The 17,220-nt window shown below is 34.3% G+C and overlaps 1 long non-coding RNA gene across 1 annotated transcript in view; it reads right to left on the bottom strand.

The window, feature by feature from the left end:
• LOC144377160 (uncharacterized) overlaps positions 1–16,146 on the bottom strand; it is an 80,397-nt gene extending 64,251 nt beyond the window's left edge. Inside the window, exons 1-2 of the long non-coding RNA XR_013437828.1 lie at positions 15,651–16,146; positions 6,221–6,290 (exon numbers count right to left, since the gene is read on the bottom strand). This is a non-coding gene — a long non-coding RNA (uncharacterized LOC144377160). The remainder of the gene's footprint in view (positions 1–6,220; positions 6,291–15,650) is intronic.
• Between the last annotated feature and the right edge of the window lie 1,074 nt (positions 16,147–17,220).

The following is a 17,220-nucleotide window of genomic DNA, read 5'->3' as shown; positions in this document are numbered from 1 at the left end:
TCAATTGTTAAATCATTGAGTCAGTTTTTTTATTCCTTCCTGTCTATAAACTTTGAGGCAGTGTTCCTCAGTAATAGAATTGCTTTTAAACAAACAGTGGTTCAAATCTTCTAATAATTACTTGTGTGAACTTAGAGAATGTAATTAACTTCTTAACCTCCATTTCCTAGTCTTTAAATTGGGAACAATATCTAATTTAGAATTGTGATAAAGATTAAGTGAGATTATACATGTAGGGGTAAATATATGTAAATATATACATATTTATGTGGGGAAAGGGTAGTAATCGCTCAATTAATAGTGCTACAATATTTTTATTATATCATTATATTGTTTGAGAGTGCCTAACACCTAATAACTATTTACAAATATGAAAGAAAATGAAGTTGTGAAAATATTTGTAAGAAAAGCATTTTAGGTCCAGAAAATAAATAATGCAAAGTCCTAGAAGGAAGAACATGTTCAGTATTTCAGGAACAAGGAGCCCATTGGGTAGCAAGCAATCCAATTGTTTAGAGTAGACAAAAAGAGAGTGGAGGTCAGAATGCACTGGGCCCTAAGGCTTTAACATGCAGTTTGATTTTTGCTCAGGATGAAAGAGCCAGGGGATATTTATGACATCAGGGACAATAAAGTCAAATTTGTATTTGAAGAGGATCACTTTCTCTAATGTATTCAAATAGACTGGAGGCTGAAAAGCAAGAGCAGATGCAGGAAGGCAGTTTGGAGGCCATACAATAACACCACTGAATAACAATGGTGCAGAGCCGGTGAAGGGCAGTAATTGGGTTCCAGAAAAATTCTGAACATAAAGTTTATGGTATTTCCTGAGGATTAAAAAAAAATGAGATCTATGTCCTTGGATGAGCAAGCAGAAGAATGGCGTTCATAACCAGAGATGATAAAGGTAAGGCTATAAAGTAGGTTGTGGGAGTGAGAAAGGGCAGGTTCTGTTGTTGTCATCATTGTTTACTGCTTTTAAATCATACTGAATTTGAAGTGTCTACTAGAATACAAGGGAAGATGCAAAATAGGCAGCTAGTCACATGAAGACTTGAGGCTAAAGCGCACTCCATGCTGGAAATGCACATTTGAGAGTTATCACATGCTTTTCTAAAGGCATGGGAGTGCGTGAAATCACTAAGGAGATGAATGTTGTGGAGAAGGCCCAGCACAAACATCAATGTCAAGACATCAGGGTAAGAGGAAGGACCAGCCAAGGAAATTTAGGAAAAGTCAGTGGGGTATGAATACCCTGGAGTAAAATTATTAGTTAAATGTTTTAGTTTCCTAGAGGTCCCTAACAAAGAATGACAAAGTTGGTGTTCTAAAACAACAGAAATTTATTCTCTCATAATTCTAGAGGCTAGAAGTCTAATATGAACCTATGAAGACAGCTATGGTTATACTAAGGTCTCTTAGGGAAGTATTAGCTCTAGGACTCCATTAGAATTGAGAAAATATTTTGACTAAGTAATAATGGTAATACTGTATGTCAAAAATGTGAGGGGTGCACTAAAAGGGTACTTAAAGTAAACTTAATAATTTAAAGGCTTTTATTGTACAAAACTTAACGAAGCAAAGAATTAGTCCAAGATAAAAGAAAGTTAAAGCAAGATAGTCTCAAAGAAAGTGGAAGGAAGTTATAGAAAAGAGTATAATTTAATGAAATTAAAATCAATGTGTAACAAATGAATAAAGAAAGTATAATAAAGGGTCTATGATACTTATCTTTGAAAAGCAAAGCTGTACAGTCTCGTTGATTTTTTCTGTATATATACAATGTTCCAAGACAAGCAGAGTTTTTACATTGGAGAAAAGTAGTATGTATGTGTGCCTCTGGAACTATGCAAAGTATGGGAATATAAAGTTTGCTTATTAATGGAAAAAATAGCTCCCTCAGCCATGATTGATACACAGAATACGAATACGAAAGGGGGAACACTTCCCAACTTTTTTTTTTTTTTTTTTTTAGCTACTATAGCATTGGTCCTCAGACCCTACAAGGATACTACAAGAAATACAGAATATGCACCATTGCCATTGCCAATCATTGAGAGGGGCAAGGTATGTAACCCATACTCAGCATCAGCACAATACAAATAGAAAATAAATGTTTATAGACATCTTAATAAATACGTTTTTAATAATTTAACAATGAAGTCATAGGCCGCACTATAATTCAGGCTCAACAAAACCTATCGAATACACATCATTTTCTCTGGGAGGTACATCACAGCCTTCTTGTGTTTAGAAATATGAGACAGCATTTCAGCACCTGGTGGCCTGATTAAACAGTGGTATCACAAAAAAAATCAGAAAAAAATGTAAAATAACAGCACAGACTACAAAAACACATTGCTTACAGTGAAAACTCCAACAAGAAGACAGAATTGTCTAGTTCAACCTCAGCTGAGAACATGTATGTTGGGCAGTTCAAGGTTTTTACAATTCTGTGCATATATGTGAATAACCAAAAAAGCACAGAAAGCATGTCTTTTGGAGGTACAAATAAATTTGTACAAATAAATATTTTAATTACAGAATCTGCAAAAATCATGGTTTGTGTAAATGCATACACTCGCATATAATGGGCATAGAAATTTTTAAAGCTTTTTCTGAAATATGACAAATAAGACAAGTTGCTTGCTATCACCATAACTTATCAACATTGTTATAACCCTAACCAGTACTTTAAGTAAGAAAAAATAAGTTTTGAAATTGAATAGTTGGTATTCATATGATTGTGCATTTTAAAATTCAAAATGCCAGCCAAGTTTGTGAATCTTTCCAAATTAAATAAATCAAATTCAGTTTTTTAAATACAAAAGAAAAAAGTTAAAATATTATTTTCAACAGATTTAATTTATAAAATCATACTGATATCAGATTTGGTGGTATAGATTTATCTCTATCTCTCTCTTTCTCTCTCTCTTTCTCTGTATATATATACACACACACATACACACACACACACATGCCATCTCTGGAATAATTAAAATAATATAATGAAAAAAATGATGTAGATTTATGAATAGGACATTTTTATCATATGTCCTTACATATTATAAAATGTCATTTCTCTCTAAATTGGTCTATAGATTCAAAATGAACTTAATGAAAATTATGGCAGGTATTTTACAGTAGAAATTGGCAATTACTCTTAAATGAGTGTATTATCAAATGACCAAGAACAGTGACTACTAAGAAAAACAGAGGGGTGAGTAACTTAATTGAGCCATGATGACTTATCAGAAAGCTACAGTGAGACAGTAACCCTGGAGATAGGCAAATCTAAAAAAATAAATAAAAATAAATAAATAAAATAGTACATCCAAATATGGAGCATAATCATAGACATTTAAGTTATGAAAAAGTTGGCATTAAGGAATGAATAGAAAATTGTGGTATTTTTTCACTAAAGACATGGGATACTTGGAGAGTTGAAAAAATTAAAATACTTTGGGAATTTTACCTTCTCCATATACAAATATCTCAAATATTACAGAGTAACCTTAAAGGTAAAATGAAAAATAATACATACCTTAGAAGATAACAGAGAACAAAAGTTTTATAACATTTGAGTAGAAAATGATTTATTAAAAAACAAAAATTAAAAAACTTTACCTGTAAAAGAATTAATCAAGTAGAAAGTACATTATAATTAAGGTACTTTTTAATTAAAATATATCATTTACTTAGTTAAAATTCAAGCCAGCAAGTGGAAATAAATATTTGTACCATATATAAGTTATGAAAATTTTTATCTACAATGCATAAGTATTTCCTGAAGATCAATAAGAAAAGATAATCAGTACTTCACAAAAAAGGAAATCCAAATAATAAACTTGCAGAAACTTACTCAAACTTATATGTCATCAGAAAAATATACATTTAAGATCACAGAAAGGTAATAAAAGAAATGATTTTAAAATACAGTGCAATAGAATATCAAGTTCAAAAATGGCCATCATCTACTGACTCACAATAGGCAGTGGGGATACAGGAGTGGAGGTTGACCAGATTGGACAGGGGGAATTGGGGAAAGAGAAGGGTGATGGGAATGGGAAAGACAGTAGAATGAATTGGACATATCTCTCCTATGTTCATATATAAATACACAACCAGTATAACTTTACATCATGCACAACCACAGAAATGGGAAGTTATAGTCTATATATGCATAATATGTCAAAATATATTCTACTATTGTATATAACTAAAAAGAATTAAAAAATTTAAATGGCCATCATAAAACTATGAATTGTGAAAATTTTAAATATTGGATTTTGAGTAGCAGAAACATAAATATACTGTTGATAAGAGTGCACTGCAAGCAATGCTGAGCATGAAGAGCAACACTAGAGGCATCATAATACTGGATCTCAAATTGTACAGCAAAACTACCAAACAGAAACAAAAATAGCATGCTACTGATACCAAAATCGACATAAAGATCAATGGAATAAAAGACAAATAGACAAACCCACAAAGATACAATCAAATGACAAAGGGACCAAAAACATACATTGGAGAAAAAACCTTTTTAACAAATTGTGGAGATAACTGGATATAGAAGAATGAAACTAGATTCCTATCTCTCACCCTGCACAAAAGCCAACTTAAAGTGAACCAAATATCTAGGAATAAGATCAGAAACCTTACAAGTGCTAGAAGAAAATATAAGCACAACACTCCAGCATGATGATATAAGAACTGACTTCCTTAAAAAGATTTCCAAACCACAAGAAGTAAAGCCAAGAATCATAGGTGGAATGGTATCAAATTAAAAATTGTCTGCACAGTGAAAGAAACAATTATGAGAATGAAGAATGAGCCTACAGAATGGGAGATTATTGCACCTGCTTCTCAAGGAAATAATATCCAGAATACATATATAAAAAACTCATTTATAAACCTAACACTAAACCTCCCCAAAATAATAACCTAACTTATAATCTATAATGTGCAAAAGAATTAACAGACACTTCTCAAAAAAGTATAATTAGCCAACAATTATATGAAAAAAAAATGTTCAACAACTCTAGCAGTCAGGGTAATGAAAATCAAAAAGATTCCATCTTACTCCAGTCAGAATGGCAATTATCAATAATAAAAATAATAATAAATGCTGGTGAGGATGTAGGGGAAAATGTTCCCTTATTCACTGTTGATAGGACTGAAAATTAGTACAACCAGTCTGGAAAGAAGTATGGAGATTCCTCAAAAAACTAGGAATGGAACTACCGTATGATCCAGGTACCCCACTTTTTGGTATATATCCAAAAGATCTAAATAAGATTGCCACCTACTATAAGATTGCCTACTATAAGATTGCCACCAAATCAATGTTTATAGAGCCACAATTCACAATAGCCAAACTATGCATCCAACCTAGGGGGTCTGTCAACAGGTGAATGGATAATGGAAATGTGATATATATATGCAATGGAGTATTCAGCCATAAAGAAGAATGAAATTTTGACCTTTGCCAGTAAATAGATAGAACAGGAAACCATCATGCTAAGAGAAAATAAGCCAGACTCAGAGAAAGTCGGAGGTCAAATGTTTTCTCTGATATATGGAAGGTAGTTTAAAATAAGGACCAGGGAAAGAGATTCTATCAAAATAGAAGAGAGATCAATGAAGATAGAGGAAGGGGTTTGGTAGGGAGGAGGGATGGAAAAAGGGAAAAACAGTAGAACAAAATTGACTTAACTTTCCTGTGTACATGTATAAATATTCCATAGTAAATCTTGACCTTTGTGTATCCCCATGAGATAAACAAATAGCAGAAAGATGGGTATAGTACAGGGAAGTGACAAGGAGAAAGGAAGAGGGAGGGGAAAGGGGAAATATAGGGGACTGAAATGGAACAAATTATATTCCGTGCGTTTATAATTATGTCAGAATGAACTCTAATATCATGTATAACCATAAAGAATTAATAAAAAATACAAAAAGTACATTGCAATAAATACTTTGGAAAATACAATTTCAGGATCAAATAAACATGAATACATGCATATATTATACTCTACAATTCCATCTTAATTTATTTATTATGGAAAAATGTGACTTTTTGCACAGATACATAGTGTACAAGAATCATCATAGCAACACTGTTTATAGTAGTTCTGAACTGAAAGCAACCAATATGCAATTATACAAAGATATGGGCATGGGGCTGGGGATGTGGCTCAAGTGGTAGCGCGCTCACCTGGCATGAGTGCGGCCCAGGTTCGATCCTCAGCACCACATACCAACAAAGATGTTGTGTCCACCGAGAACTAAAAAAATAAATAAATAAATATTAAAAATTCTCTCTCTCTCTCTTTCTCTCTCTCTCTCTCTCTCTCTCTCTCTCTCTCTCTCTCTCTCTCTCTCTCTCTCCTCTCTTACTCTCTCTTTTAAAAAAAAACAAAGATATGGGCATGCATATTTAAGGAAATACTATATGGTAATTGAAATGAATAAACTACACCTATAATAAGGTTGGTTTTAGAGACAAAGGAGGAAAAGCCACATTCAAGAGAATATTAGCCTGAATCATTACAAAATTAGTGATAGCCACAGATGCAGAGATATATACACACAAATGCATGCAAGTAAAATTAGATAAACATGTAAAACTGTAAATGAAAGTGAAAAATTGAATACATAAGTTTAGGTTAGAGGTTTCTGCTGGGGAGGGTTATCACGACATGGGAGAAGTATGCAGGAAACTTGGGTTCTGATGATGTCCTGCCTCTTGAACTGAGTTCACCCCACTACTAACTCTACAATTCATTTGACTTGTACATATACATATGTACTATACATAATGCTTTTTTTTTGTTCTAGATATATATTTTTATTAAGTTAAAAATTTATTTTAATTAATTATACATGACAGTAGAATGAACTTTGATGTATCATTTATAATAGGGTATAATTTCTCATTCTTCTGGATATATATCCCACCAGTCATACATTTACATATGCACATAGGGTGATAATGTCTAATTCATTCTACTATCCTTCCCCCCCCACACTCTTCCCTCCCTTCACTCCCTTCCATCGAATCTAAAGTCACTCTATTTTTTTCCCTAGTGCCCTCCCTCCCAGCCCCCATTGTGAACTAGCATCCTCAAAATGAGAGGAAACATTGAGCTTTTGGTTTTTTGGGATTGGCTTATTTCATTTAGCATGATTTTCTCCAGCTCCATTCATTTACTGGCAAACACAATCATCTCATTTTTTTAAAGACTGAGTAATATTCAATTATGTGTGTGTGTGTGTGTGTGTGTGTGTGTGTGTGTATCACATTTGAAAAACTCATTCATCTGTTGAAAGGAACCTAGTTTGGTTTGGTTTGGTAGTCTAGCTATTGTGAATTGAGGTGCTATAAACATTGATGTGGTGGAATCATAGTAATATACTAATTTTAAGTCATTTGGGTATAAACTGAGAAGTGGGATAGATGGGTCAATTGGTGGTTGCATTCCAAGTTTTTTGAGGAATCTCCATACCACTTTTAATAATGGTTTCATCAGTTTGCCTTCTCATCAGCAATGTATGAGTATACCTTTTTCTCCATATCCTCACCAAAACTTATTATTGCTTGTATTCTTGATAATTGCCATTCTGACTGCAGTGAGATGAAATCTGAGGATTTTTATCACATTTCCATATGTTTGTTATAATTCTACAAGTTTAGGAGTTAAAATGATGATTTTTTTTTAAATAAGAGCAGGTATAAATGAATGAGAATGAGCCATGGTTAGAGAGAATACAGGGTTAGACAGGCTTCAGACTTTCTGCCTCTATAATGAACAGCTTAATGATTCAAGGATGAACAGAGTGAACTACAGTAAGTTACATGCCTGCTACAGCAATTCCTCTTCTTGACCTCATTTAGTCATCAAAGGAGGCAATCCCTCTTTACCAATAAGGGAGAAATTGAGTTTAGAAACGTTTAGTGCTTTGCTGAAATTCTCACAAATAGTAAATAATAGATCAAGATTCATAAGCAGATGACTGAGAAAATCTAGCATGCCCTTCATTATGCCTCATTAGATTCTTCCTCTGTTTTTTACTTTGCTTATCAAAAACATTGAAATGTTTTTATTCATTGTTACATGTTTTTTGAGGATCACTATTGTCAGTCTATTCAGACTGCTATAACAAAATACCATACTGGGTAGTTTATAAAACAGAAATTTAGTTCTTATAGTTCTGAAAGCTGAGAAGTCCAAGATCAAGGCTCTCTGGGCTGGTTTGTGGCTCAGTGGTGGAGTGCTTGCCTGGCATGTGTGAGGCCCTGGGTTTGATCCTCAACACCACATAAAAATAAATACATAAAATAAAGGTACTCTGTCCATCTACAACTTAAAAAAATATTTTAAAAAATCAAGGCTCTAGAAAATTCTGTGTCTGGTGAGATCTCACTTCTTGGTTCATAAGACAGCACCTCTGGCTGTGTCCTTGCTTGCTGGAAGGACAAGGAAGCTCTCTATATAATCTCTTTTTATGAGGGCACTAATCTCAATTATGAGGGCGCTGCCTTATCTAATCACCTCTGCAAAGTCTCCACCTCCTACTACTATTACAGTGAAAGCAAAGTGGAGAGTCTTGAATTATAGTTTGGTAATGAGTAATGATTTTATTTAGCCATTTCCTTTATAAAAGGCTTAGATATTACCTAATTTGTGTATGATGAATAGAAGATGCAAATTCAACTCACATGCCCACACAAATGCCATTCACATTGAAGGACAATAAAAGGGTCATCCATGTTAGACATTGTTTGCCATAATCTATGAAATATCTATTTTTAGGATTAAAGTGATATCTTAGAAGAACTGAGATAAGCTCTCAATCTGTATTGTATTTCCTCAGTCATACCAATGAATGCATTAGCAAATATCAGTAACAAACCTGAGAGTAGAGGAAGAGAAAACCTTTTTAAGGTAGTGAGGTGTGCTACATGTAAAAATAGCAAGAACACACAGGACAGTAGAAACTTGCTAAAAAGGTGCTATAGGAGACCAGGAAGCATGACTCATAAACTTAAAATAGTAACAAACATTAAAGCATGGATTCTGCTTTTACCCTGATGCATAGAATGGGCCTCTGCAGGATCTGTGTACAGTAAGTTCTGGTCTTGGTGTCTAGGCTTTGAGAGTCCCGTTATAATAATCCTAGGTGTGCCATCCTGTTTACATACTCCTCTCTATAATTTAAAGTTCTACTACCTTTTTTTGAAATGGTTTATTTCTACCAAAATAATTTCTAAAACTCTCATTAAATACTTCTATATAAACAATAGCTGACAAAAGATCACTGTACCTTAGATTTGTACCAAGCACAGTTTAATTCTGGATTTTATTAGTTAAGAAAGCACAATCATGAGAAGTATTTATTTTGTATTTATGGGTTTTATTCTAAAAATTATCTGATGTGAACTGCTGTGAGATAATTATATCAATGACCCTATTATTAGTGTAAATGTGTTTCTCTTATCTTGCTTTTAATGCTTTACAGTATTTATTCTGTTATTATAATGAGATTACTAACTCAGTAATGAAAACTGTTCTGAAACAACATCAAACCCAGAGCCAAGAGCACAAAAGGCAATTGTGGAGATGAGGATCCTTCATCTATACACTATTGCACTGTGGGAAGATGTTGATCCCCATTCTACAAGAGGGTTGAGTGGAAGAAGAAGGCAATAATGAAGAAGAATCTTGAGAAATGTGGTGGAAAGAACACAGCCTGCAGTAAAAGCATAATCCTGGAGGAAGGACACCTGATTTGCTTTCTGAATGGTACTGCTACCTAGTTCCATGTGCTTGACCAAATCATTTCAGCTTTCTCTGCTTCAGATGCTCACTTATAAATTATGAAGGATAAAATAAATATGCTGTATTAATTTCAGTACCTTTTATTATTTTCCAGTATCTACAGTGAAATGTTATACAGACTAAAACTAGGAAGACTATTATATAATAATTAGACTTTATATAATAATTAGAAACAATATGTAGGCATTACTATCTTCTGATTTCAGTGTTCATAATGCCATGCCTTGCAATAACAATTGGCTAAAAACCATGCACTGCGAAAGGCTCAGTCTGGGATTTATTTGGCCTTCTTTTAAACTCTAAAATTTATAGTTTTCCACTAATAACAAGAAAAAAGAGTGTGAAACTACCACATATGCACTCCAGTCCAAGAGTCTTATCATGAAATAACTTGGGATAATTTACTTGTTTCTTAAATCTGTGACCCAGATATTCTCTAAAACTCTAGCATTCTTTTTCATACTAGCTTTTTCATCTACAGAATTAAATGAACTGGACCTGGTAAGTGAAAGCCAAAGGAATGGCTTTAGCTAATATGTGAAGATCATTTGCAAGTCATATGCTTTCTATTTAGGGATCATCTGTATTGAGTGTCATGCTCTTAGTTGTTCATAAAGCAATGTAAAGATTAAGAATTAGAAGGCATAGAACTTGGAACAAATTTACAATACAGTTGGGAAGAGAATACTGCTATATGTAGAATAAGATAAAACACTAGATAGCAGAATATAAGCACCAGTTATGTAATACACTCCAATTATAGACATAGATAGTTTCACTAGGTATATATATGTGAAATAACGGGCTTTAAATTCTATGACTATTTTAAAGAAAACCAATGAGCTCATAGCAGTAAGGAGCTCTTCAAGGAGGAAGTGAGACTTTGGCTATTCTGAGAGAGGTAAGGCATATCTAAGCAACAGAAGGAGAAAACAGTTTTAGGTGAAGGTAACAGCATTATTTAAAGCATAGGAAAATTTGAAGTTGGAAAGTTAGGATACAGTGAAATGACAATTTAAACAACACTTAAAAATCTCATGAATAATATGGCAATTATAGGGCAAAATAAAAATTCCTATTCTGAATTCAAGTGAGGTCAAAATCTTGGAAATGAAGAGCTATATGACTTTTCAACAAGGGAGCATATGCCATGAGGGTAGTTGTGTTTAAGAAGACTAATTTGAAGTCAAGAATGGAGCAAAGATATTGCTGCAAAATCCTGACCATAGAAATGTGGAAACAAGCCAGAAAGGAAATATTGTTTGCTTTAGGCATGCTCATCCTCTAACAAAAAATAGAATAATTACAGATTAATAGAATATTCTTTCTTCTTCAGGTTCTATTCAATCAGGGCTGATGCCTAAATCCCTAAACTGAACTTGATAAACTCTAAGGAAGAGAATTTGCTTCCATCTAAAAATATTCCACCACAACATCAATTTTTTAAAAAATATTAACCCAGAGCTTAAAGAGATCTCCAAAGGTTAGTCTTTTTGCCTCCAGCTAAAATTGCTTTAAGTCATGCCAGACTGACAGCTGTGTATATAACAATTTAAAGATGCTCAGGAAATTTATACAAAAATTCTACTAGAATGAGAAAGAGATCACAATCACAATAAAACTGATCTCTTCTCGTATACACCAAGACAAAAAGGCTTTGACAACCTTCCAGAAAAGTAAAACTAAAATATCTGTTTATCATGCAGACAGAAAGTGTAAATAGCATAGGTTAGCTTTAAAAAGAAACACAGTTTGAGCTCTGGTATCGCTATACCTCCAGATTCACACTTCCTGCTTTGAATTGCTTTTGCTATTCTGGGTCTTTTGTTTTTCCATATGAATTTCATGATTGCTTTATCTATTTCTACAAGAAATGTCTTTGGGATTATGATTGGCATCGCATTAAACCTGTAGAGAACTTTGGGTAATATCGCCATTTTGATGATGTTAGTTCTGCCTATCCATGAACAGGGTACATTTTTCCATCTTCTGAGACCTTCTTCTATCTCTCTCTTTAGGGTTCTGTAGTTTTCATTGTATAAATCTTTCACCTCTTTTGTTAGGTTGATTCCCAAGTATCTTATTTTCTTTGAGGATATTGTGAATGGAGTGGTTTTCCTTATTTCCATTTCAGAGGTTTTGTTGCTGATATACAGGAATGCCTTTGATTTGTGCGTGTTGATTTTATATCCTGCCACTTTGCTGAATTCATTTATTAACTCTAGCAGCTTCTTTGTAGATCCTTTTGGGTCTGTTAAGTAAATTATCATGTCATCTGCAAATAGCGATAATTTAATTTCTTCTTTTCCTATTTTTATGCATTTAATTTCTTTTGTCTGTCTAATTGCTCTGGCTAGTACTTCGAGAACTAAATTGAATAGAAGTGGTGATAGAGGACATCCCTGTCTTGTTCCAGATTTTAGAGGGAATGCCTTCAGTTTTTCTCTGTTTAGGATGATGCTAGCCTGAGGTTTAGCATATATAGCTTTTACAATGTTGAGGTAAGTTCCTGATATCCCTAGTTTTTCTAATGTTTTGAACATAAAGGGATGTTGTATTTTGTCAAATGCTTTTTCTGCATCTATCGAGATGATCATATGGTTCTTGTCTTTAAGCCTATTGATGTGGTGAATAGCATGTATTGATTTCCGTATATTGAACCAGCCTTGCATCCCAGGGATGAATCCTACTTGATCATGGTGCACAAGTTTTCTGATATGTTTTTGTATTCGATTCGCCAGAATTTTATTGAGAATTTTTGCATCCAAGTTCATTAGAGATATTGGTCTGTAGTTTTCTTTCTTTGAAGTGTCTTTGTCTGGTTTTGGGATCAGGGTGATGTTGGCCTCATAGAATGAATTTGGAAGAGCTCCTTCTTTTTCTATTTCTTGAAATAGTTTGAAAAGTATTGGTATTAGTTCTTCTTTGAAGGTTTTGTAGAACTCCGCTGTATACCCATCAGGTCCAGGGCTTTTCTTGGTTGGTAGTCTTTTGATGGCTTCTTCTATTTCTTCCTTTGTTATTGGTCTGTTTAAATTGTGTGTGTCTTCCTGTCTCAATAGTAACAAAAACAGCATGGTACTGGTACCAAAACAGGCAGGTGGACCAATGGTACAGAATAGAGGACACAGAGACTAATCCACAAAGTTACAACTATCTTATATTTGATAAAGGGGCTAAAAACATGCAATGGAGGAAGGATAGCATCTTCAACAAATGGTGTTGGGAAAATTGGAAATCCATATGCAACAAAATGAAATTGAATCCCTTTCTCTCGCCAGCCACAAAAGTTAACTCAAAATGGATCAAGGAGCTAGATATAAAAACAGAGACACTGCGTCTGGTAGAAGGAAAAGTTGGCTACGACCTACATATTGTGGGGTCGGGCTCCAAATTCCTTAATAGAACGCCCTTAGCCCAAGAGTTAATAACAAGAATAAACAAATGGGACCTACTTAAACTAAAAAGTTTTTTCTCAGCAAGAGAAACAGTAAAAGAGGTAAATAGAGAGCCTACATCCTGGGAACAAATTTTTACCCCTCACACCTCAGATAGAGCCCTAATATCCAGAATGTACAAAGAACTCAAAAAATTAAACAATAAGATAACAAATAATCCAATCAACAAATGGGCCAAGGACCTGAACAGACACTTCTCAGAGGAGGACATACATTCAATCCACAAGCACATGAGAAAATGCTCACCATCTCTAGCAATCAGAGAAATGCAAATCAAAACCACCCTAAGATACCATTTCACTCCTGTAAGATTGGCAGCCATTATGAAGTCAAACAACAATAAGTGTTGGCGAGGATGTGGGGAAAAGGGCACACTTGTTCACTGCTGGTGGGACTGCAAAATGGTGAGGCCAATTTGGAAAGCAGTATGGAGATTCCTGGGAAAGCTGGGAATGGATCCACCATTTGACCCAGCTATTGCCCTTCTTGGACTATTCCCTGAGGACCTTAAAAGAGCACACTATACGGATACGGCCACATCAATGATTATAGCAGCACAATTCACAATAGCTAGACTGTGGAACCAACCTAGATGCCCTTCAATAGATGAGTGGATAAAAAAATTGTGGCAGCTATACACAATGGAGTATTATGCAGCACTAAGAAACGACAAAATCATAGAATTTGCAGGGAAATGGATGGCATTAGAGCAGATTATGCTAAGTGAAGCTAGCCAAGCCCTAAAAAACAAATGTCAAATGTCTTCTTTGATATAAAGAGAGCCACTAAGAATAGAACAGGAAGGAAGAGCATGAGGAAAAGACTAACAGTAAACTAAGACGAATGGGGGGAGAGAAAGGAAGAGAGAAGGGAAAACATATGGAAATGGTAGGAGACCTTCAGTGATACACAAAATTATAAGAGGTTATGAGGGGCAAGGGGGTGGGGGGAAAAAAAGGGGAAAGAATTGCACAACAGCAGAGGAGGTAGAGAGGGAAGATGGGAGGGGAGGGGAGGGGAGGGAGGATAGTAGGGGATAGGAAAGGTAGCAGAATACAACAGTCACTAATATGCCATTATGTAAAAATGTGAGTATGTAACAGAAGTGAGTCTGTATTATGTATTTGGGGAGTTCAAAACCCAATTGAGTCGAATGTATGAAAGATGATATGTCTTGAGCTCTGTAATGTTTTGAACAATCAATAAAAAAAATAAAAATAAAAAAAAAGAAACACAGTATCAAAATTTCTCAATGCGTAGAAAATTAAGCAAGAGTCTGATCTCATGAATATTATTACTAAATGGCAGCTAAAGAGAAAAATGATGCTAATGAGGCAGTATTCTTTATCAGTAAGTTCAACAATGCTGAACAGGAATCACCATAATAAAATTAAAACTAAATCCATTCTCTTCTGTTTTCTCTTTAGCACATGTTAACTGGAAACATGCTGTATAACTAAGAATGATAGCAGAATTTTGTTTTGCTTTGTTTTGCTTTGTTTAAATGTTTCTCTAGTTTCTAAAAGAGAGGCTGAATGTACCAGCTCTACAATATTCTTTTGTTATGACCAAGTTACCGTGTATGTGTGTGTACGTGTGTGTGTGTATAAACATACACAGTCTTCTATATATCTATTATAAGATTGTATTTTTATTTTTACTTTCAGTAGTTAGAGATAATAGCAGAGGCACTCTCTCAAACCACATGTAATACTGACAAATCCTGAAGTTCATGGTTGTAGAATAAAGACCTCCAGAGCATTGGATTTGGATTTAAAACATGACTGTGCTTTGGGTTGAAAGCTGATGTACCACTTACAGACCTTAGGCAAGTCATAATATTTCTGTAAATGTGACTGCCCATGTCTATAAAACAAGATTAAAAACAAGTATCATGTTGAGAACCAGATTTCTCATGGTTGGATGGAGGGATTACAGACAAGCAAGTGAAAAGATCTAATTAATTAGAGTTGGAGACATTACTATAGGCACTTGTTGAACTTAATGTAGATTTTGTAGATGGTTATAGAACTATTCATAGGTATGAATATATAAATGAATTCATTTACAGACATATGCAGTTTCACTTTCTTATTCATGGTTTTGCTTTCCAGAGTTTCAGTTACCGGCCATCAACTTCAGTCTATGAATATTAAATGGAAGATTTCAGATGTGGAAAATTCCTAAGTTTTGAATTGCATGCTGGTAAGTAGCAAGATGAAATCTCATGCTGTGTCCCACCCAGGATATGAATCATCCCTTTGTCCTGCATATCCAAGACAAAGAGATATGAGCCCAGTTGCCTGCTTGTCTCATAGCAGCTGTTCAAGTTATTTAATTGACTGACCTGAAATCACAGGGTTGGTGTTCAGGTAACCCTCACATAGTAGTCAAACACCTCATTACATGCCTGTGTCATTCACCATACTGTGTCTCTCCCCAAAGACATGGCACCATCTTATATCATCATAAGAAGTAGAGTACACTACAGTAAAACATTTTGAGAGAAAAAACAAAAGGGAGAGATCACATTCTTATAAATTTATTGCATTTATATATTGTTGTAATTATTATTATTTGATGTTAATATCTTACTTTACCTAATTTATAAATTAAACTTAATCATAGGCATGCATGTACAGGAAAAACACATATTTATATGGTTCAGTAGTATACAGTTTCAGATACACACTGGAGAGGATTGGAATGTACTTTCCAAAGATAAGACAAAACTACTGTATTTCCTTGCTGTACTCACTGAGATGACCTAGCATTAGTGACTTTCCAGTAGCTATAAACACATCTACCACTCAGATCTTATTTGTAGAACCACTATTCAATGAAAGAAATCAAAGATTCTTGGAGAAATAATTGATTCTAGAAATGGGGAAAGAAATGCACAAGATTAGACTAGATCATCTTGCAATTGCCATAAAATGCTCAACATACACACACACACACACACACACACACACTCACAAATAGAATAGTAATGGATTGCTACTCTGGAACTACCTGTTATGTTATTATACTGAGATAATATTTTTTTGGTACTGGGAATAAAACCAGGGTCAGTTTATCCCTGAGCTATGTCCCTAGCACTTTTAATTTTTATTTTAAGACACAGCCTTGCTAAGTTGCCAAGGCATGACTTCAAATTGTGATCTTCCTGCCCTGGCCTCTGGAGTTGCTGGGATTACAGGTATGTACCACTTTGTCAACTTTTATGCTGGTGTAAATTAAGTGATTGAATAAAAAACTGAATGAGAGAAAACAGACAAATCTGCTATGCAGAAAAACTCCAAAAATTGTATATATAGGCTGTGACTTGAAGAGGGTAGAATATAACCTTTTAACTATAAATAGTAATACCTTTCACAAGAGAACAGAATGGAAAGGGAAGAAAAAGTAACTCCATAATGGAGAAACCTAACAAAAATCATCTCAATTGGGTAATTAAGGTCATCATTAATAGAGATAAATCATGTTGTAGCAAACACCCTTGAAATAACATGATGAGGACTGGGGATGTAACTCAGTGTCTAGCATGCAGGAATCCTTGCACCACAGCAGAAAAAAAGAAAGAAAGCACACCTGTAATCCTAGTACCTCAGGATGCTGAGGCTGGAGGATGTGAGTTCAAAGCCAGCTTTAGCAAAAGCAAGGTGCTAAGCAACTCAGTGAGACATGTCTCTAAATAAAATACAAAATAGGGCTAGGGATATGGCTTAGTGGTGGAGTACATCTGAGTTCAATCCCAGTACCCATCCCCCCAAAAAAAACTAAGAAAATCATGAAAAAGTATGGATTTTCATTAATCACATATCAGTAATAGTTCTTTAATTATAACAAGTATATTATACAAATATAAGCTGATAATAACAGGAGGAACTGCATGATATATAGGAACTCTATTA

The sequence above is a fragment of the Ictidomys tridecemlineatus genome, chromosome 4 (assembly GCF_052094955.1).
Source record: "Ictidomys tridecemlineatus isolate mIctTri1 chromosome 4, mIctTri1.hap1, whole genome shotgun sequence".
Taxonomy (NCBI): domain Eukaryota; kingdom Metazoa; phylum Chordata; class Mammalia; order Rodentia; family Sciuridae; genus Ictidomys; species Ictidomys tridecemlineatus.
The sequence above is the reverse complement of the archived record's forward strand: the minus strand, read 5'-3'. Positions and strand labels throughout refer to the sequence as shown.